At 41.8% G+C, this 22,678-nt stretch overlaps 1 protein-coding gene across 3 annotated transcripts in view; it reads left to right on the top strand.

Moving 5' to 3' along the window:
* The window catches only part of LOC143896314 (zinc finger protein castor homolog 1), a 171,321-nt gene that overhangs the window by 82,240 nt on the left and 66,403 nt on the right, over nucleotides 1-22,678 (top strand). The window contains exon 1 of one of the 3 annotated variants that reach the window (XM_077404095.1): nucleotides 10,283-11,481. The exons of the other annotated variants lie outside the window; for them this stretch is intronic. The gene's annotated coding sequence lies outside the window, so the exon portion shown is untranslated. Of the gene's footprint in view, nucleotides 1-10,282; nucleotides 11,482-22,678 lie in introns of those variants that run through there. 3 annotated transcript variants of the gene reach the window in all.

Raw genomic sequence — 22,678 nt, 5'->3', positions numbered from 1 at the left:
AAAACTCGTTTTTTTTTTTAATGAAAATTTAATACCGAAAGAGTTAAAATATATGAGTTAAAATATTTTTAAACTCGGTTCGTTGGATTTTCATCCTCGAGCTCTGTTCGCATCTCGGGTTACCAATATGTAACGAATGGCGCATAAACGTAAAGGAAATTACGAGGGATTAAAATGATAAGAGTGCATAGAGGCTGTACCGACCAATAAAAGGTCATTGACATCTCACTGGCGAATACGGCATATACAATCGCCACGTTCACATCCACGCTTGCGTCTCTTCGTCAATAAACATGCGCGTTACGCGACAAAGTGCATGTATGTATACATATTTAACCAACACATAGAATCACCACTAGAGACAGAGAGCGCATAGCAGCGTCGAGCACATACGTATGTACGAGGTTAAATTCGTTAGTAAGTGGCTTCGTTGACGTTATTCTTAACTGGTAAATATACTTAAACATTTCTTTTCTCGTGCGATCGCGAGACCTTTTAAATGAATCCGTTTTTACGAGGACGCTCGTGGAAATATCTTTTAAGTTTTTAGTCCCGTTACGCCAAGTGGATTTGATGGAAACGGAAATATACAAGTACCTCAAGACTACATACTTTCGAGTTCAGCGTACAAATATGGCCGAAAATAAACGACGCAACTTACGAAATGGTTTATTTTTGTTTGAGTGAAGAGACTCTGAAGAGACGTTTCTCTGAGTTCCAAATTTCAATATTCTAAAATCTAAATTGATCATAAGATCTTATACAGCGATGCTAGAAATGAGATACTTTTAGATGAATATAGCTAACGTTAATATCTAACACGCGCTTTCTCAGACAGGCCATACGCGATATGTTATGTATATATATCACGTCCCTCTTCTTTCTTTCTTTCTCTTTCTTATATGAACGATTGCCCATTGTTTTATTAAACTTTGCAATTAAATTCCTTGTGCACTTGCGTCGAGATTCTCTTCTTTCTGCACCCTATGTCCTACTTCCTTTTTCTTCTTTTCATTTCCTTCTCCCCCCCCCCTCTCTCTCTCTCTCCTCCACCTTCTCTCGGCGCAAATCGTGAATGGCCTCTTGATTCTGAGAATTTAAAAACGGGAAGGAATTTTCGAAGACAAATGAAGGGAAAGGGGTAAGAAGGAGACGAAGAGAAGACAAACGTGCGGCGAGAAGCGAGAGAGAAAGAGTAAGAAGGTGGCACGTATGTAAGTGACGTAGGCAGAAAGACATGTGGTGGGTGTGAGCTACTGGTATTTTACTGTTCGCTTGGCGTGATTTGTGGTGTTGTTGTTTTGTCGTTCGAACGGTTGCTCTCTCTCGTTACGGGGTGTACACTGGGGTCAGCCATAGACGATTTCTGAATAACATGTACAGCGATTCCGTAACTAAGTCTTAGTTACGGATTGAGCTCCCATAAATGTAAATCACGCGGTCGTTGAATAGTTTTATTCCGCGTTAACCAATTTCTAAGCTTGCCTCTGACGTTTTATCGTCCGACCGACCGGATGGTCATGGTACATACGCGTTTGCATCGTGATAACATTAACACCTGCGACATCCAATCGCGATTGTAATCGGTAATACCTCTTGCAAAATGCTCTGCCTATTGGCATTGGAATGGCATTGGAACACGCGTGATAATGCGGCATCTTTAATAAGAATAGCCGAATAGATACGATTGACTGAGAACCAGTTTGCGTTCTGTAAAATTTGTCACAGTGTATAACGATACGATAAGGTTGAGAATAGCGAGGAAGTAATCGTGCGCGCGAAATTCGAGGCGGTCGCGCCGAACGAGAAAATAATTCTAGAGGCGCGCGCATAAATAGAGAAACTTCGCGAGATAAATTACGCCTCGCAATAGAGCGGCAAGCCGGCGGACGGATAATCGGGATTTTTGAAATTAATTGCCTCGTAACGTCCGTTTCCCGAAAGGCACATAAAATCCCCGTTGAGCACCGACGGGCCTCGAATATAAATTACGCGTTCCTTGAAACACTCGCGCTTTGCTTGTCCCTCCACTTGCGCGCGTTCTGATGCATCCGCAGGGATGCACCCAATATACTTACGTACGGTACTATTGAAAACATTGATACGTGAAACTGTTTAGAGATACTTTAGCGTTGATACTTGACACGAAATTTCTTATTATTTAGATGCTCGTGTCATTCATATCCGAATGAATATGACAAGCACACGTGGATACATTATATAGTATATGATACAAAAATAAAGCATTAATTTTTTAAATTTTACCTTGTAATGTATGAATGGTTTATGCAAGTTCAGAAGTTAATTTAAATAATATTTAACATTTAAATATGAAAAGATATTTTTGCACATTTAATACCAATATATTTCAAATTTCTAGATTTTACGATAAATTATCGAATATTCAAGGATTGTTGGCATTATTTAACGACATATTGATCGAGTAAAAATATGAATGTTTAAAATGATTGATCGCAATCCTATTTCGTCCGAGAACGCGCGAGCGAGCGTGCCCGTCACCAATAACGATATGACGAGACGCACTGATAGTTACGTAGCTCGTTGAGAAAGAAAATGTACGGAGTAACCCTTTTGCTTCATCGTTACCCTCCCACATGATTTACGGAGACGAATTTATAGTCTTATTTGCGAGGTAACGTCGTTACAGTCGACCCTTAAATTCCGTGTGCTCCGATAGTTTTCTTTCTTCTTCATACTTAAACTTCGATACTGGGACTTTTGTCTGATTTGAGATGTCGTGTCTTTGGCAACTTAACCTACCATTTTACCTTTTTAACCTGCGACAGTTTGATTATATCCCATAATTAATTTAGATTAAGTTTTACATATTGTTGCCAGGAGGGGGAGGAAATGTCAAGTTTAAAATATTTTATTTTATTTAGCTGGATTCTTGAAAATATAGATCTGATATTTTTTATTTCTTTGATGGTATGTACCTGTGACTTTGTCACTTCATGCAATGTTTTCGCCATATCGGTTAAGAGTTAATTGTCGGAACGCGAACCACACGTGCATTTTCTGCAGGTACACGCTCGCACCGAGGCGATGCGCGCTTGCGGAAATAACAGGGAGATTAAGTGCACACACACGCGGCTTTACGGTTAATCGTAAAATAACCGCTCGTTTCCCCGCGACATAAACTTTATCGGCCGTCATACCGCGAAATCGAGTCTCGCGCGATACGAGAGACGAGGCGGCATGCGCGTTCTCTCATACTTCCGCGAAGTTTCCACTTTCTCGCGGGACGCGACCAGGCAATTCCGCCGATAAGACCTTGATTCGCACAGCCGTGGGAATCGATTTGACGCTCGTTACATACGACGAGGTCGCACATACCTGAGCGCATGCTCGCGAACCCGTGCGTATGCGTTTTACGTACATGCTCGAGTATCGCGACTCCTCTGGCTCTGGTATCGATTGTTCGACCGAGAGCCAGGTCGAGAGGGATATCCCGTTTCCACGGGACACATAATACTCGCATTCCCGCGGACCTCCGTTTATTTCTTCGTACCGGGTCTCGGTATTCCACGCGCGAACCACTTACGTCCGCGATGACAGATAAGAGGACGCATGTTGGGTCTAACGATGAATTACTGTAGTATCCCGCGATTCGCGGTTTTCTATTTTTACAAGTTTTACAATCACGGTTTACTATTATTACAAGTTTTCGTCTTCATATTTGTTATCATTCCCGTTATATTTCTGATACGTCGCGACATTAATATCCCTTCCAACTTTTAGATTGACGTTTCCGAGCTATTTAAATCGTGCGGGTAGCTTGTAACGGGGATTAAGAATGATTAAAGCTGAAAAGAGTCATGAACGAAAATGGGCCTGATTCACGTGATTATACCAATCCGCCGTGTGAACGTTCTTCTGCCTTTTGATTTCTTAACGCGCTCATTTATCACAATTACCGCTCTGTTCGTATTTGTATTCCTATATTTCTCGTTTATGCTGATGGGAATCGTTACCAGTATTACGCGTCTCGTCAATTTATGGAAATTCTGCGAATGTTACTCTCTGTATACTCTCTGATTAGTAAAATAATAGCTTATACTACTCATCTACTTATAAAATAAAACATTACTAACTCGATAATCTACAGTTATTAGTAGTTATTTACAGGATGTTTATACTATTGTTGCATTTTTCACAAAAATAAAAAAATTTTAATTAATACATGGTGTTTTAAGTCCGGCTGTGATCGGAGCACAGTGAATAGTTGATGGAATATATATGTGTTACAATAATACATATAAAAATTCGATATATGAATTTTCCGTAACATCTATTAATGCTCGTGTAATGGTCTTACTTCTCATTATAGCCTTTGCTTCAAACGAGCGAAAAATAAGTTTCTTGTTGTTAATTAATACATATTTATAAAAACTTATATTCAAGATTCGTATTTAAGTGTTTATATATGAAATTATTTTTATTTTATTTTATATTGATTTTATTACTTAATTTTACCTTCGATGAGGTAAATAAAAATTCTGAAACAGGAAGACAGGAAGGTTAACCCCTTTCGCTTATTACGAAACGACCCTATTTGGGTCCTACAACAACCATAGTTGATGATCAGGTAGTCGATTTCTGGAAAAATAGAATGTGGGAAAAATGTCGCTGTGTCCCGTTAGGTCTCGAAAGGGTTGAAGTGGGACCCTTCGAAAATGGGTCAGAATGCTGACGCGTTCTCTCGTTGCCTCTCTTTCTCTCTCGGCGTTTTCTTAAAGGGCCTTAATCCACCAATAAAATATCGTATTTCTCCAGGTATCGAAAATGCGAGACCACGTGATTTTGCGTAATATGCCAATGATTTAACCCGTCAGAGCCTGCGTGCGGCTTCCGAAGGGGTTTCGATTTCCGTGAAAAGGGGTTTTACCGTTTCGAGTGTGAGAAAACTATTAGCGTAAAGAAACCCTTAAATAACGGAAGACGGCGCCGCCCATGGATGAATGGAAAAGCTATTTTTGATTTCAGGTATAACCAGCATCCGGCTCCATTTGCTTCGTATTACCGTTCTAATAGATAAAAACAGATGAGACATGTGGGAGTAGCAATTACACAGAGGGACAAAAATATATATAATTTGCTTATATTTTAATAGCAGATGTACAGTGACCCAATTTATCTTTGAATTGTAATTTAGACATATATGACAATTCTGTCAACACAATTATTTTTTTTCCGTCTTGATATTTGATAACCGATGAAAGGATTTACGGAAATTTGAAGAATCCGGCAGACGAACCAAAGTTGAATGCTCTCTCATAGCACTCCCCAAAGTTTAAAAATACCGCTCAGTCTTAGCCCTTCCAGTGAAAATATGAATTTTTTATCTCTCCCTCGCGGGCCATATGGTTGATGCGCGTCTCCCGAGGGTAGGAAAACAAAAAAGAGAGTCGGGGAGTAGGGAGCAGCGCGGTCAAAAAAAACCGGAGAAACTCCATAAGACGAATATTTTTAGCGTCGAATTTCTAAGGTAGTTTCCGTGGTTCCGTGCGAGGGACAGGAAAGGGAAAAGGGTTGCCATTCGTCTTTTTTACCGTACTCCGCGTTGTATTCTTTCCGCGTTTACATTCTTTCCCCCAACCCGTCTCTTCTCATTTATAGGGTTGCTAGGTAAACCAGATGTCATCTTGACAAATCATTTTTAACAGTCTGTTTTCTTTCATCAATTTCTTATTTCAAAAGTTCTAAAAAAAATCGAGATAATTAAAAATTTAAAGGTACAATGCACTTTAATGACGGAATTAAAATCTAAACAGAAATATTGAAATGTAGCTCATTTTTCTAAGTGCAACAGACTTTTTCAGGTAATGAACATTAAGGTGTGTTTCGGATAGCGCATAAAACACCGTGTAAATCGGACGGAACGTCGCGACTGAACGTCGCGAGTATGGCGGGTCTGCAGGATGCGTTTTGCGGTGGTGCGCGTGTCGTCGGCGTATCTACGAGCGTTGTACTCCGAGCAATGCATCGAGAAGCGGCGTTCGTACTCGTCCGACATGGAATGTGGTCCGGTTCTCGAGAGTGTGCGCGAGCGCGGGCGCGGGCGCAAGCGGCAGAGCACTGCGCTATAGTTCCCGTTTTTTATTGCTTCGTAATGCATTAGCCATAATAGCCGCACGCACTTAATGGACTGTAGCCTCGTTACGGTGCGCCACGTCGTGGGTGGATACGCTGCTCGTCTTCGTGCTTCAGCCGCGCTCGCTCCGCTGGCGTTGCGTTGTCTCGCTCGCATTGTCAATCTCTGCAGGCGCATTGATTCGCCAATGATTTTTGTCACTTTTAAGAATTTGTCTTTCAAAAAGTCATGCAAGGTTCGCCCACGTTTATCTTTATCAAGACTCGTATAGACATATGTGCAAAAATATGGCAATTAATTTTGTAACTAAATTAAGCATCGTGTTAATAACGATATTTTCTTGGCACGATTTGGAAATGTATAAATTCACTTTTGTTTACGTCAAGATTTCATACATTTAATATGTCTCTCGCATTTTTTTGGTGCATTGCGCGATCTTATATTCCGGCCTGCACATGCAATTTCGTCCGCTCTCGCAGTAAAACCAAATTACTCGCGTATTACCTTCCATCATTCGTCAAAGCAATCACGCTCGCTATTCTCCTTAAACAAATGGAGAAATCCGCATCGGCGGTCACGATCACATCGATCAATAATCACGCCTGCGAAAATCGCATCCCACGGTAGCGTATTATTTACCGACTTGGTCTCGGACGAAGGAGCATAGAGAACCAAATAACTTTCTCTATGACGTTGGATATTGGCTTGATGTTATGACATGGAAATATGCTTTCGTAAACGATGTCAGGGCTTAAATTAAAATATAATATCACGATGATATACGTAGTATGATCGTGCTATTCTCTTTTCTCCGTTTCTCTTAATTCTTGCAGTTATACTACTATTAAAGTTCGGGATACTAAACGCTCTTTCGAAATGTCATGGTCATCTTAGGCACCTTCTTTGGGGTACGACCTTCGAAATTACGGAAAAGTAGATACTCTTACGAGTTGCGTGATCGAAACTGTCACGAGACAGTTCCCCCCACGATCATCGATCGTCACCTGGATTCAGAAAACAATTTCGCGAAACCGGATAACAAATCCAGTCGGCGCGCAACGCACACTGATGCGCGCGTTAATAACCGGCATCGGGCACACACGCACGCATACACGATCCGCGGATTTTAATCTCACGTGCGTGTCCCCGGATCGAGGAGTACACTGGTGGGATTACTCACACGCCTTCGTAACGGCACACACGCACGCGCCTCGCGAGCACGCCTGAAATATTCAAAGGCTCCTCTCGCCGTTCCCGCCGCTCCGCGCCGCCTGTTTCGCCGGTGTGCGTGTCTGCGTGTGCGTCTCTCGGCCAGACTGGTTTTCGATATGACTCACGCGTGTAACGCCGTTCGATGCGTGTATTAGTGTGCTCGTATATCAAAACCAGTAGGCACCCCCGACGTCGCGGGATCCGTGCGCGCGCGTGAGCGCACCTTTACGCTCTCCCCTTCTATCTTTCTCTCTCGCGGAACGCATGTACGCGTATACGAACGAGTCGCCGGTTCTCCTACAACGGCGTGTTTCTTCATTTTTGCAGACTACCTTAAGTCTAAGTCGTTCTATTTAAGCGAACGCATGGAATTAAGTAACGACCCCGCTGTCTTTCAGCACTACATCCGCCTCACCTCGCCTTACCTCGACTCGACTCGCCTTCCCTCCATGCCCATGCTCCCTCGTCGACACTCGCGCTGCTAATGTTTTGTTCGCCGGCGCTACACGTGGCCGTCACTGCTCCGCTTCCGATCTTTCTCTTCCAGCGCGTGAGTTTGTTCGACTGATGACGGAAGACACCTCGTAAGACGTTTCGAAATATTTTTTTATTTGTTATTCGTACAAATTGCAGAAAGCATTTTGTTTTACTAATCGGAATTTATTTTCACATTATTTGCCGTAGAAACGAGACTTTGTAAGCAAAGCTTCCAAGTGTGTCTATTTTAGATCTAACGAAAATAAGACCACACCGCCAAAACAACAAATCATGCAGTGCAGGGTTAAAATCCCATTAGAACCAACCATCGTACTCGGCGATAATACACTCGTTTATTGAATCAATGAGATTCATTAGAGCCAGCTCGATGGCATCGAAAGCTCGCGATAAAAAGTCGTCGCGATTTCTGAACACCGAGACATCGAACTCACGTGCGAGGCGTTAGAAAATTAAACTAATAGTTGCGCATTTCTTCACAGTGTTTCCTGTGTAATAATCGACCGCTTGTGGAACGTTTTAATGAAGATCGTTACAGATAATGACCGTAAAAAAAGGAGATCCAAATTTGCAATCTAAAAAGATCTTTCTAACGGTCATCGTGGCTGCGGGCAAAAATCCTCGATTATCTGGTCGGCGTTCCGTTTCTCATAAATCTCTATTTTTTTTGTCTTTTCGTTAAAATAACAACATGATTCTGGTTTATCGCGAATGCGAGAGATTCTAATTAGCTAATGCGGTCCCATCAATCCGCCCGCTGAGTTCGAACAGGAAGTCTCTGTCGATGAAATAATTGCTCCGTAAGCTGACGAAAGAAACTCGCGCGATGAACGAACAGTAATTAAAAGCGATCTACAAACCGTTAAGCATGATAGAATAGTAATTAAACGTACAGGAATTAATTATTTCGTTTCGCTGTGTCAACACGTACCGACGAAAACTCAAGGATTTTATTATATTATCTTGTCTCAAATGGACACTTATTTATCTGTTTACCGAATGTGTTTGACGATTTCTTTCTAATATTTTCTCACTATCTCTTTGAAGGATTTGTTAAATAAAACAACTTTCTTTATTTAACGAATCAATGCATAGTCATAATAATGTAATACTGAAAATAGACTCTATAATATTACATATATATATATATATATATATATATATATATATATATCATAATAATGTTAACTGCTGTAAGGTATGATAAGATCTTAAAAGTTTCGAGAGATTCAGGCTTAGAGATTTAGAAAACTAATTATTGTTCTCCTTCAAAATTCTTTGATCGTACCCAATTTCTGCGACGCCATAGCATCCCTCGTTTTCTCTCAATTAGCGACGTCCATAGAAACCCCGAATAATCGTCACCCCTGCGGGCCCTGCGTAACGCATCGGCGATAAGCATCGACAGCATTGTAAAAACCTTTGCGGGGGTAAAAAGTAGGAGTGTCCTTCGAGGGCACTCGAGTGACGTCATTGGTCGACGGAATCTTCCTATGCCGGGGTGATTCTACACAAGGGTGGAAAATTAATGCACTCCGAAATTGTATTCGTCTCTTGCTGTTCGCGAATCGTGATGATTGTATTGAGTTAGTAGTTTTGTCTCTTTCTGTATCACTGCTTTTCGTCATATAACGAAATTGTAATGTTGAACATTGTTTAGCGCGAGACGTACAAAGAAATCTTACAATATAAGCAAAGAGTGCTAAAATGATATCGTCACAAATAAATTTGTTTTAGAATCATGTTATATTGGGGAGAAAATTGGGAAACGTTGAGCTAATTCTTTTGTTGCCGAAAATAAATTTAAGAGACAGTTATTAAGAATGATACAACAGTAATTTACGTCGTCATGTGCCATACATTATTCTCTCATGACAATGGAATTAATTTATTCACTATTCCGAAATAATTTTATTAATCAGTTCGTTAACGAAAGGGTAAAAGGTTAACATTTTTCGCGAAACTACTCTCCCACGAGACCACCCAGCTATACTCGCGCGTGCAGGAGCATCTCAGCGGCAACGTACAGAGAGGTGCGTGCGGTTCGCCAGCCGGTGGACGAATGCGTGCGACAGCGGCCAAAGAACGGAAGAAGAGGAAGGAGTTGCTCGGCGGTGGCAGAACTCCGTCTCTTTGCCCCCGTCATCGTCATCGTAGCCGTGTGGTGGTACCGCGACGACGTCGGGGGCCGACGGGAAAGAGGCAGCGACGTGCACTGTCGGGGGTGGGAGGCGGTGGAACGACGGGCGAAGGCGGGGAGAATGCGACGCGTCACTGCTCTCGACGGGGTGGGGCAACCTATGGATGGTAGATTGGTGGGGGCCCCCGAAGTCCGCGGTCTTTCTCTGTCGGTGAAAGAGGGGCCAGGGGAAGAACAGCGCGTTCCCTCTCTTTCCCCCTATTCCTCCCCTCTCCACCGTCTCTGTCTCTCACCCTTTGGAGGGGTTCAGTCATCTCGCGCCAGTCGAGCCACGCGCACTCTCCCGTCTGATATTCTGGGCTCGCTGGAGAACCACCCTAAGATTCTGGAGGCGACGAAACAGTTGTTATCATTGCGAGGGTGGCGACCCTCTTCTGCCGTCAAGAGTGGTGGTAGAAGCGCGTGGCGAGCGAATTTCCGCGAGCTTGAAGAAGACGCGAAACGAACCGCCCTCTTCGAACGCGGAGTTTGGAAGACCACCCCCACTTTTTCCCCCTCTTGAGCAAACGCGCGCGCGCGCGCGCTCGCGCGAACGCATGCCTCCCTTTTCGTCGCGGGTGCTTAGACAGCCTCGAGAATCGAAGACACACGGGTACCGAGTTTCACGAGTGGAGAACCCGCGCGTGTCGTCTCGAAACAACGAGGATTCGTCGACAGTTTTGGGAGTATCGCGATAACGCGGACAAACAGGAAACGACGCACTTGTCACTAATTCTGGTGAATATTTAATAGGGGACCTTGATTAAGTCTACGTAGTGCCGTTACTACAAAACTGTCACCTTTCGCGACCTCTTGAGAGAACAATCCTCCTTTCACATCATGACGAAATAGGCATTCTAATTTAAGTTTGTGATAATCTTAGATCAACAAATTAAATCTAAAATAAGTGCACCATGAAATTTGGCCGCCAGGACAAAAATCAATGGTGGTTGGTTGGAAGGATGGGTAATCGTTCGGGTTGACAAGATTATGAGGAATCGATCGAGAATGTCGAATGATCGGTTGAATGCTGCCCAGAATTCGAGGATCTCAAGTGGCGGTGTTCAGGGTGGCACGGGAAGTGTTCGATGAGGGTGGAAGTGATCTCAGTGGGAGATTTTGAGGAGGAAGAAATCTGGCGCGTGTTTCGTATTCCTCGCGAATCAGGACTCCCCGAAAAAGTCTTCGAGAGCCTCGTAACAAGAATTGATCGTAACAAGAAGATAGTCTCGAAGACTCGAATCTGGATAGTTCGGGGTGAGTGATCGCAGAGATTTCGCGAGTTTGGTGCGCGAACGACATTGAATTGTCACGTTTTCTAAGTGAGCGAACTCTGGAGCCGATAGTCGAGGGTGAATTAGTGTGGATAATCGCGATAACTGGTTCGCGAATCTCATCGTCGAAACGCACGTCAGAACTATGGTGATGTTGACGGGAGTGATTCGCGGCAGGAACGGAGATACCAACTAGAGAGCGAGAGGTAAAGTCTGGTTCTTACAAGCAATTAATCGATGTCTTACTGCGTTAATTCGAGGAGTGGAAGAAACTGCTGCAAAATTCTGATGTGTACAGTTCCGAGATAATTTTGTATAAAGGAAAAAAGTTTTCATTTTATTAAATATCAGTATTCCGATCGAAACGCGTTGTAGTAAAATTAGCATTTTTGTGTAAAATTATTTACAAAAAAGATGCGTGTACAATTAATTTCTTTATTTATTGAATTAGTGTATTGATCTATTTAATTTCTATTTAATCTTTTGGATGATAATATTGATCTTTCTTAAAATCTTTTGTGTTTTTTTTTTTAACAATCTACACACAAAAATATCATTTAAAACATACATTGAATTACTGTATAAAGTTTGAACGAATCAGCAGTTTGTCTCTTGTGAAACTATCAATGTATACACTAACCATAGTTGTCAACTTATTTCGTATCTTATTCCATGTTGAAACAAATGAACGAAGTTGCTTCTACTGGCGTGAACATTTCGCAAATCTCGTTATTTTCCGCATTCCTGCTATTTATGTCGCTTATACCCAATAAGCGTCGTCCATAAACTTTTCTTGGCCGAAACAACGACAATGTACTTAAATTATGCCGCACAGCAGTGATGGGTTGCTGCACGACAAGCTGTAAAGAAGTTGGCAGCTTCCTTGTCCCGATTGAGCTCCACGAGCTTTCCATGTTCTCTGAAGCGCGTCTCGAGAAAACGAAATTAGCTCGTAGAATTGTTTCTGACGATTTCGCGGGGTTTGTCGCACAAAAATTCACTTAAAAAACTCACTGAAGTGTGACAACGCGCATTTTACGTTCGAATGCAAATCGATTAGGCAGAAATTATTGCCACACGACAAATTGTCTAAATATTGATACTGTTTCTGTTTCATTGCATTTCGTATTATGATTCGGTTGTCGATTTTCTCTGCCGCAATTATATCCCTAACATCGTATTTTACGTTAACGCGTCGATATTAAATCGTCTGTAGTCGAATAACAGTCGCTACTCGAAAATTATTATCATTCCGACGAACGTCGACCTCCCGGAATTCGACCTCAATCTCCCGACAGGAAGGTTCTTGAGCGAGATTATGTCACTTCCTTACTCCCGTTTTTATTTTTTCTCGCGGAAATTACCGCCGTTTCTCTCTACGCCCATTCTATATACAGTATCTGATTTTTATCGTGGTTTTACGCTGTTCTATAAACACATGGAATGTTTGGATTTAGCTGTCGCAATGAAAATATAATATATTTATTTGATCTATGTATACAATATAAGTGCATTCTGTCGTAATACTCTTTTTTACGATATGATTAACATATATCTTGTTATACGTGAATGCTAATCAAACATGCAATATTTTACGTCTCTTATGCTATATCGCATCATAATCGCTTTGTAGAAAAGGTCTTTTTTAATTTTTAATAATTATTCCGATTAATTATTAAACGTTATAACATTTAAAAAATAAGAAAGAGCGCATCTTAAGAACAAAAGAATAGATTTTTACATTATACAAAAAATAAACATTTTTAAGAAAAAATCCGTTAAAAATTTATAAATCAAAATGTTAAAGAGCGAGGAAACGTGATATAAAACGATGAGAGAATTGTGACAATTTAATCGAAAAATCAAGAGAAAAGCGAATAAAAACGGAGATAAAGAAACCAAGAAGATGTGGCAGACGTAACGAAGGAAGGAGAATACCGCAAGGAAGAAATGAAGAAATCAGGAAAGACGAAGAAGAAAGAGGAAAAAAGGAGAAAGAGGAGAGAACAGAGGACAACCGAGGAATCGTGTACGTTGATATACGTTGTAGGGTATAGGAACGGTGAAAATAAGAGAGGAAGGGAAGAAAAGGGTCGAGTTGAACGAAGAAATGCGAACGAGGAGAACTCGAGAGGAAGGGGAAGAAAACCACGAAACAATTGGAGAAGCGGAGGCGGCCGCATTTCATGTTGCCTGGCATCGGCTCCCTTTAAAGAGTCTCTTGCTTTTTGTTAGCTCTTCGAAAATTATGATTGTTTGTCCGCGAGATTTACTGCTCGGAGGCTCTCCCCCGACGCGCCGTGTGTGTGTGTGTGTGTGTGTGTGCGCGCGCGCGCAAGACGCCCTCGAGGAGTACCGCGATCTTTCGTTAGACCGTGGGTCAGGTCTCCGGGGGACGGTCGGGGAATGATAGGAACGCTGGAGGTTTACCGAGATTAAAGAATCGAGAATTTACAACACTTGCTACTAAACTGGTGCTCCGCTGCTTCCTTCTTTTTCTCTCGCTCGCTACTTTCCTTGTCGTGCTATCTTAATTTGCTGAATTAGCCGCTGTTTGAACTAAGAGATTTTGCTTTGAGCCGAAAAAGAACTTCGCTGAGACTGCTTGCGAACAACACGAGACGCAATCCGCGCGAGAAAATGACTGAGTTCGCATACGTCTCGTCTGAAAAATTATGTTAAAGGCAAATTAAAAAAAAAAAAAGAATGTTTTAACTTGTTTTTAGTCACAGCAAATTGCTTATATATTATTGTACCTGCGATTCCAATTAAAATGTACCATGCATGGTTTTCTGTGCTATAGTTGACGCTGGCGTTTATTTATTATATTATACTCGGATTATTCAGACATATCGATCAATTCAGACTATAATCGGAAAACAATTAAATTAAATGTTAACATGACATCTATTTTATAATATCGGAAGTAAAGCCATCGATCCAAAAGACTTTGACTGTCAAGAGATTCATGCATCTCTATCGAATGTGATTTTCTTCGGTATTCCTTAGATGATTGCGACTTCCAACTTGGACCGTAACGCATATTCCATGGGACACCTGTTGCCACGTTCAAAGTTCCCCGACTTTTCGCTGCGCGATTTTCTCCACGGAATCGCTAAAGGTTCTTTTACAGCGCGACGAATCTTTATCCGCTGAGCTACCGAGTCCGCTCGAGACACGAACATCCAGCTGATTTATTCGGGATCTTATTGTAGCTGCATAGCCGAGAACGGGCCAACTTGGGAGAGTCGACCGAACCGAACGGCGCGACTCCAAAAAGCGATTCCTCCTCCGGCGCGCCAGCGCGGCGATCGCTCTATAAATTTCACGAGTCTTTCGAACCCTATATTTTCTCGTTATCCTCGCGTTTTGCACGACACGTTTTATTAAAGTACGATAATTTTACGAGGGTCGGCCGTCCTCCTGCCTCCCGGCCTGTCTTCTTTTTCTTCCACGGTTCGCCGCTCCGCGCCGCGCCAGATTATCATCTGCTTTTGTTTGCAATATTTCTACTGAAACTCGATTCATTTCTACACTTCTTTTATTGTTCATCATCTTCGATATAACTATATATGCTAATTTTGTTAATTACGTGCGAAATCTTCAGTCATCGCTGTTAAGTATACTCGCGCGAATAGTGTCAAATTTTTAAGCATTTAATTGCACGTAGATTTTTATCTCATTTATCTGATATAAATATATACGATGCTAATTAAGACCATACGCCGCCGCGGTATGGCAGCGAAACTTGAAGACGTGACACGTGATATGTCGATGAAAACGCAGGGCACGATATAATCTTCTGTGCTTTTAATAACGCTTACACTCGCGCGAGTAATATATTCAATTTTACTCGCACGTGGCTTTGTTATCTGCGATGCAAATACACGTATGGTGTTAATTACGATGATATCACCGTGGAACATACTTTAAAATACGTTCGCTTATATTTAATAAAATATAATTTAACAGTCTCTAATTAAAACATAAAAAAGAATGTAAACTCGTGTCTCATGCTGTTCGAAACGAAAGATGGAAAGCAATCGACTTAACTCAACAGTGATAATTTTACTATTCATGCACGCGCGTTTTTAATATTAAACTTGAATGTTTAACAATTTTAATTGCGCGAGTATCGTCGCCGCGAAACATCTTGGTGCATCGTGATCGTTGTCGTTGACTTCTCGCGCATATATCCGACCGTGCTTCTCCGAGGCAGCTCGGCAGTAAAAGCCCTAAAGTTTTTAATACTTTCAGTTGTTTTTATGGCGGCAGGCACTTGCTCTTTTTTATTGTTTCTCCCCCTTTCCCCGTTCTTTCTCTCTCTTTCTCTTTCTTTTTTTCTCTCTTTCTCCTACTTTCTCGACGGAACGCGCATGAGAGTCCGAACGTATCGGAGGAAGAGAGAAAAGAGGAGATTCACAGTCAGCCCTCTCTGATGTACGACTCGGCGGTCCGCGTGAAAAAAATCCCATAAACCAGTAAAAAAGCACGGGGTCTCTCTGGGCCAGGGGAGACGGGACAGATGGAACGGAGAGAGTAGGAAAAAAGAAAAAGGTGCAGAGAGAGAGAGCAAGAGAGAGAGGTTCCAGTATCGCCAAAGGAATTCCTCTTATGACGAACCACGCGTGATTTTCTTTCGTCTGCCTTCTTCCCACCTCTCTACCCTCTTCTCCGTGACTTTACCCGACAGTTCCAATGCGCGTTTCTTCACCTTCGTTTCAGTTCTTTCTCTGCTTCTTTCCTCTTCGCTCGCCTCTTCGTCTTATTCTTTCGCGAATCTTAATCTTTCGGATCTGCTTATCTAATGGCGTCTTAATTAGATATAGTAGTGCCAAAGAGTTTTAGATCTTTGATGTTATAAACCGGAGGAAGTAAATCCTACTAACGTGTAATATCGTCTTAATTATTAACGTTAGGTTTTTCTTATTTATATTGCAATTTTATATAATTGCGTAATATTCGCAATGTCAAAGCGATTTTTGTGATGTGTGAGAAAAATTTGCATTCGAGATGATTTTTAGAAAATGTAAGATTTATTCTTTTAATCGACCGATAATTTCATCATTCTCATTTTTCTTCGTACAATTATCTTCCCTTTTTCATCTTTTCTTATCTGCTTACAATTCATCAAACCGCGCAGCCTGAATAAGTAAATTAAAAAGTGAAGACAAAAGCAGGTTATAACAAATGACAGACATATGTACTATCACATGTTTTACGTTTATAATGCTTGTGTCCGTCTCGGAGATCTGCACAGGCTGGAAAATATATTCTGTCGTCTTAGCGTACTACGCTCTCTTAAAATGTATTTGCATAGTTAATTTATTTAGATGTCAATCCATATATTTTTTTCTCAGATACATTAAAATATTTAAATGACCATCGAGAATTGCTCGTATTTCACTAAATTTTAATTAAATTACATGTGCAATTAACATAATTTTGAAAATTAATTATTTTTTACATAGAGGTTTTAAAATAATCAATTTTTTTCGATAACAATTTTATGTATCCGTAGTACTACTATACGAAAAGAGTGAAATGGTCACTATTGCGACTTCGAATAAATTTTATATACATTGTTTTACGTAAAAATCGAAGATGAACGTGGCGGCAGTGTGATTTCGTCAATGATAATCGATCGCGCGGATATGTAAATTCGACTACACGGTGCTACACGGCGCGCGCGCACGTAGGAAAGAGCAACGCGAATCACAGTTCTCTACGGCCGCGGCGCGGCGGACAGTAACGAAGAATCAGCGCTTCCTATGAATAGTTATAGGTCGTTTCGCATAAATTAGGCCGCGAGGAATTAATAGCTAATTCAGCAGGTTTTCAATTACGGCGCAATCGAGAGTTCAGCGGTATGAAACTTATAAATATGGAGGCGAATCGTAGCCTGACGGCACTACCACCGTGGATGGACCGTGGGCGAGATACTTTTGCGAGCGCTGTCGCGCTAATTATCGAATTAGCACGCGAGTCTTCTCCGCGAGAGACCGCAAAAGTTGTCACGAGCATTTCTATCACGCCGTCGTAACTAATACGAATCGACAAGCCAGTCTCTTGATATCTTAAAATATTAAGTTGAAGCTTATAAATAACAAGGAAAGAATTTTTTGACATCAAATCATTAAGATAGTTTAGAAAAATTCATAGTTCTTCAATTTCTACAGACGTAGATAAAAAATGTTACGTATTGTTACGTACAACATTCATTCTTTCGTTCCCCGGCTTTAGCACATTACCTGCTTCAGTTTTAAGACACTGAATTTCACGCCGCGATGCAAAGTTTCTTCCGTCGATACAAACTCGCTCCAACCGGTGCGATGCCTCGCATCATAAACGTTTCCCGCGCTACCATCGAGCTTGGCGTCCGATGAATTATATTTTGACGATCATCTCGATCGGGGATCTTCGAATCGAGTACGGAGGAGAAGGCGAGGAAGAGGTAAAAGAAGAAGAATAAGACGAAAGGCCGCCCCGATCGCAGCACCATTCGTAATTTCAGATAGAGTCGGTGCCGGGTGTTATTAAACCTGATAGGCCAGCGAACGTTTCTCCCTCGCGGGTGTTCCCCGACTTCAATTTAAATCGGTGACTCTGCTCTTCTGTGCACCCACCCTGTCCCTTCATCCTCCCCTCTCTTCCGTATCCTTCGCCGCCCTCGCACAGACTTCTCCGTGGCGCGGCGCGTACGCGCATCCACCCTCTGAGCTGCAAAGTTGGGCCCTTCGGTCCCGTTTCGGTCAGCAACGAGATGAAGCCAGAATAAGATCTACGACGGCACCATAGGGGAATAAAGGAGAACGAAGAAAGGACGTCTCTTCGTTATTTGTTAGCTTTGAGAATAACGACCGGTTATTAACTCACGATAATTATCGATTTTAATTATCGACACGATTCGCCATTAACCACCGGTCTGCACGCCTTTCCGTGCATCCTCGAATATTGCCAATGTCTGAAAAATCTCTTTGTGATTCCTTAAACGTGTTCTCACATTCGGATAGAAGATCTCGACCAGAGTTTCCGGTATTGTCTGGACGAACATTAAATCTTATTTAGAAAAATCTTTTCTTTTCGATATTGTTAATTGATAGATAACAATTAGAAAAGGAAGCAATTATCACACACACACACACACACACACACACACACACACACACATACACACACACACACATACATACATACACACACACACACACACACACACACACACACACATTAGTGTAAAATTGAACGTATCATATGAATTTCTAAAAATTGTTTTCAAGTTCTCGTCATATTGGTACATACGACAAACGCTTACTGGTGTCATAGCTGAGATCGTTTGTCAGGACGAGTCTCCTGACAAGTCAATGCCACATCAGTCAAAGAAAGGCTCATCGTGTCTCACTGTGAATTATTCGCGATACGTTGCCTCCCGTGGGCAGTTCCGTTTAAAAGAAGCTCGTGCGAGAGCCAGGTCGAGAATCTCGCTCCCTTCTCTAACAAATTTCTAAAGCAAAGTTTCTCCTAAAATTTACTACTGCGAAAACCGTATACATTCAAAATTTTTGTCAAAATTATCAACTTATAATTTTCTGGTCTTTCTGGAATATAAAGGGAATATTTTGCAGAATTACAAATAATCTTAAAATAGTATTGATTTTATTTCTAAACTTTATTGGTTTTATTTCTAATCAAGATTTGAGTTTAACGATTTCCTATGTTTTTATATTAGTCGAAAAGCCATCAAACGTTGAAGATGTAATCGTAATATCGCACGATCGAGCTAATAATAGTTTTGATTATCATACAATTGCAAAATTTAACATGTGTGTATAATGCTTCTCATTCTCACGTTCATGCAAAAAGGTTTCTTGCAGCTAGCATCGCACATCTTTTGCGATCATAAGAATACTAATGACAACGTAAGAGTAATCCGCGCCCGATGAGCTATTAAAAATTGATAATAACGCACTGGATAGAATACGATCATTAAGAGCAGCGAAAGTCAAAATCTCCGTCAGACACACGGCCATCGATTCTCTCGCGCGCGTAGCGGGGCACGATCGCGCGGGATCGTAAATCGACGTCGAGCTTATGGAGGACAACGTGACGTCAGGATATCTTCCTGCGGAACGGGAAGTAGTTGGAAACGCGAGTCTGCAAGAGGCGGATGCCTGGATCGTCCTGTCGCGACCGGTTCTCGCACCGATCGCATTTCCATTGCGCTGCCTGTGTCGCTCGACGACGACGACGCGCAGTGAATCTGGCGCTCACCGGCTACAGTGGTGGCTACTGTCGCGCGCGCGAGATCGACCGTTATTCAAGAATTAATTCATAATTAGAGCGGGGCCCACCTATGGGGAGAGCCTAACCCACATTCCAGCCACCGGCTGTCCCCGCTGGCGCGGCAGGCTAGCTCGTTTCCAGCTTTTCTTTTCCGTCTTCTCTTCGTCTCTGTTTCTTCCGTCTCCTTCTCGCGACTGCTGCCACCCGTCGTCGTCGTCGTCGTCGTCGTCGTCAAGTCTGTTCCTTCGCTCCCTGCACTCCTCTGCCTCTTACACCATCTCGCCACCTGGTCCACTCACCTACGCGCTGCCAGTGACTACCGGCAGCCGTTTTGCATGGTTTCCCCGCTGGCTCTACACACGCAGCAGCCGGCGAGCGTGTTATCCGCGTTGTCCGCGTGCCACGGTGTGCACACGGTGACACTTCTCTGTAAGAATGCGCCGCGCCGCAACAACCGCGGCTGCCGGATCAGCTGATTGATTCGCGTTCTCCGACAGCGATCTGGTTTTGAGCAATGGTATTTGCCATTTGCGCACACGCGCGCGCGCAAATACCCGTTTTCAATCAGAATATGAATGCCGTAGTTACGGAACGAATGCATCTCTCTTGATGGAAACTCATCCTGACAAATCCCTGTCGAGAGATCGTGGGAGTTAATAAAATAATCGGGGCGAACTGAATGTCGAACGCATTTTGTATCGCAGGCGAATTGTAACATGGGAGTCAAGAAATTCCGTGTGACTTTAGATCGTAATCGAAATCTCAATAATTATCACCTGATGATTTCAAATTCCAAATGACATCTTGCGACTCAAATTTATCATTAATCTTAGTTTTAACATTGTGTATATATATATATATATATATATATATATATGTTATGAAATATTAAAGAAAGAAAATATTTGATATTAAATATTAAAATATTGATACTTTTGTTAAATACACGTATATGTATATGTATACACGTGTAAAGAACGTAGCAAAATCTGATATATGATGTCTCACGATATTGTTTCTTCGAAACCGCGTCCGCCTATGATATATTCTGTCTGCCGAGCACAGAAGAGTCTTCTGCATCATTTCGCAGTGTCATAGTTCACACGTTAATAACGGCGCGCGCCCACGTCGGGCTGAAATCGTAGTAGGCTGCGCCGGCTGAAACGCGATATCGCGTTAACACGGACGCGATGGATTAGAAAGTGGATTTTAGATGTTACCGTTTGCGCCGTCCTTCTCGGGATCGGTTTCAGATGCGATCGCGCGCAGCTCGACCCCTCGATATCGATATTCGCCACGCGCGTTATCGGCACTCACGATCATGCTTACGATCTATGCGGGCACACGTTAGAGATTTCAGGCGCACCTAGAAACGTAGTTTCGAAATCGCTTTTGAGCACGCTTTTAGTTTTATTTTCACTTACATTCTCACATTTTCTACGGATCGTTAAAAATGGTCTATCCGTCGTTAGGGAATGGCACGGACGCGTGACGCTTGGCGAAAACGCGTTATCTTTCGTGCTGCTTGTACCTGCGCGACGATAACGCAGCTGCAAGGAGCCCGGAGACGTCGTAACGGAAGAACGCACGTCAAGTTGTAAGTGGGTCAGCTGGATTCTGGTTTAAATGCATGAGTACATGCGTGCGTACATACCGTTGCTTTTGTTTTCGCGAAAACGTTGGATCTTTGTGATTTGGAACTGTCACGCAAAAGGAGAAACTTTTTAGGGTGAAAAAAATCAATAATTTACTTAACGTTGTATAAACTTTTATCTCTTAATAGGGTTTACGCGTATTATTTGGAATAAAACTTAAAGAAAAAAAGAGATTTTGAGCTCAAGTATCGATGGCCGAATCGAGGTTGTGTAATTAAAATTCACGTATCGCGTGTGCGATGGCACGCGTATCGATGAAGTTTTGAATACTTTTCGCGAACGCGAATTTCGAGCCTGGACTTTCAACCGAACACGTCTTTACATCAAAGCTTTATTGTGATCAAGACTTTGCTCCACTTATTCTACTTAATCATATTTATTTTAATGCTCAGAATACAAGAGTCGAGAAAATGACTTACGCGAACACCAGATCGCGTCCCATAGTTATGTAAGAAATAGTACCCTCTGTTATCGCTAGGATCTATTTGGTACAGATTCCGTTTTTTTATCACCTTTTTATGTATCCCAATTTTTCGACTCCTTCGACTTTCTGTTGGCACCGTGAAATGAAACATGGTTGATTCTGTTAATCTCGTCGAATTATCACACTAACAGAGAGTTGAACTTCAGTTGATCTCATCTATTTTTGTACTTCGTTCGTACATAAATATAGAAGATAGCAAGTAAGAATCCTATATGCATATACAGGGCTGTAATATGCATTTATACATGTATATCTTTTTCTGTAAATTACAATCAGATCGTATCCAATTTGAACGTTTTACTACGTTATGATAACTGTAATACATCAAATTACTTGAAAAGTTCGTTTTATTCATTTATGGATCTTGATTTATATATAACGGAAAAAATAAATAAATAAATTATGACACGACACATCGGCGGCAGGTTTCGCTTTTCTTATTCCGATAACAAATCTTATTAGATACGAATCTGTCTTCGATTTGATGAAAAGTATTGCGAGTCCACGCAAATGGCAAATTATTTTATACGTGAGAAATTCGAGAATTTGGCGAAAGCGGAAATCGCTGGCGCATTTATTGATCCGCGATAGCATGATTCAGTCGCACCGTTTTTGCCGTTCGCGAAAAGTCAAATTGCTGACTCGGTGAAGTTCCATCAGGTCGTCGTCCCACACCCGTTCTCATTTCTGCTCCCGTAGCTGGTTACGGTCCCTCCCTCCTTTCTTTTTTTTCGTGATTATTATTTTTATTTTGTTCTATTTTTGCATACATGTTAATTAGCGGTTGAATGAACCACAACACGTGTCCATAATATCGGTGAAACTTAAAAACTAACGACAAACTGACAAGTTTTAATTTTTAATCAAAGTTGCACTCCTGCGTTATACTTGTAATGAAAGTGATAAAGAATATTTTCTATAATGAAAGTTATAAATTGTCAACTTTCGACTTTATTTAAGGTATTATAATGTAAAGTTTTG

Source organism: Temnothorax americanus, unplaced genomic scaffold, assembly GCF_048541705.1.
Source record: "Temnothorax americanus isolate GAGA-0224 unplaced genomic scaffold, ASM4854170v1 Scaffold18, whole genome shotgun sequence".
Lineage (NCBI taxonomy): Eukaryota > Metazoa > Arthropoda > Insecta > Hymenoptera > Formicidae > Temnothorax > Temnothorax americanus.
The sequence above is the reverse complement of the archived record's forward strand: the minus strand, read 5'-3'. Positions and strand labels throughout refer to the sequence as shown.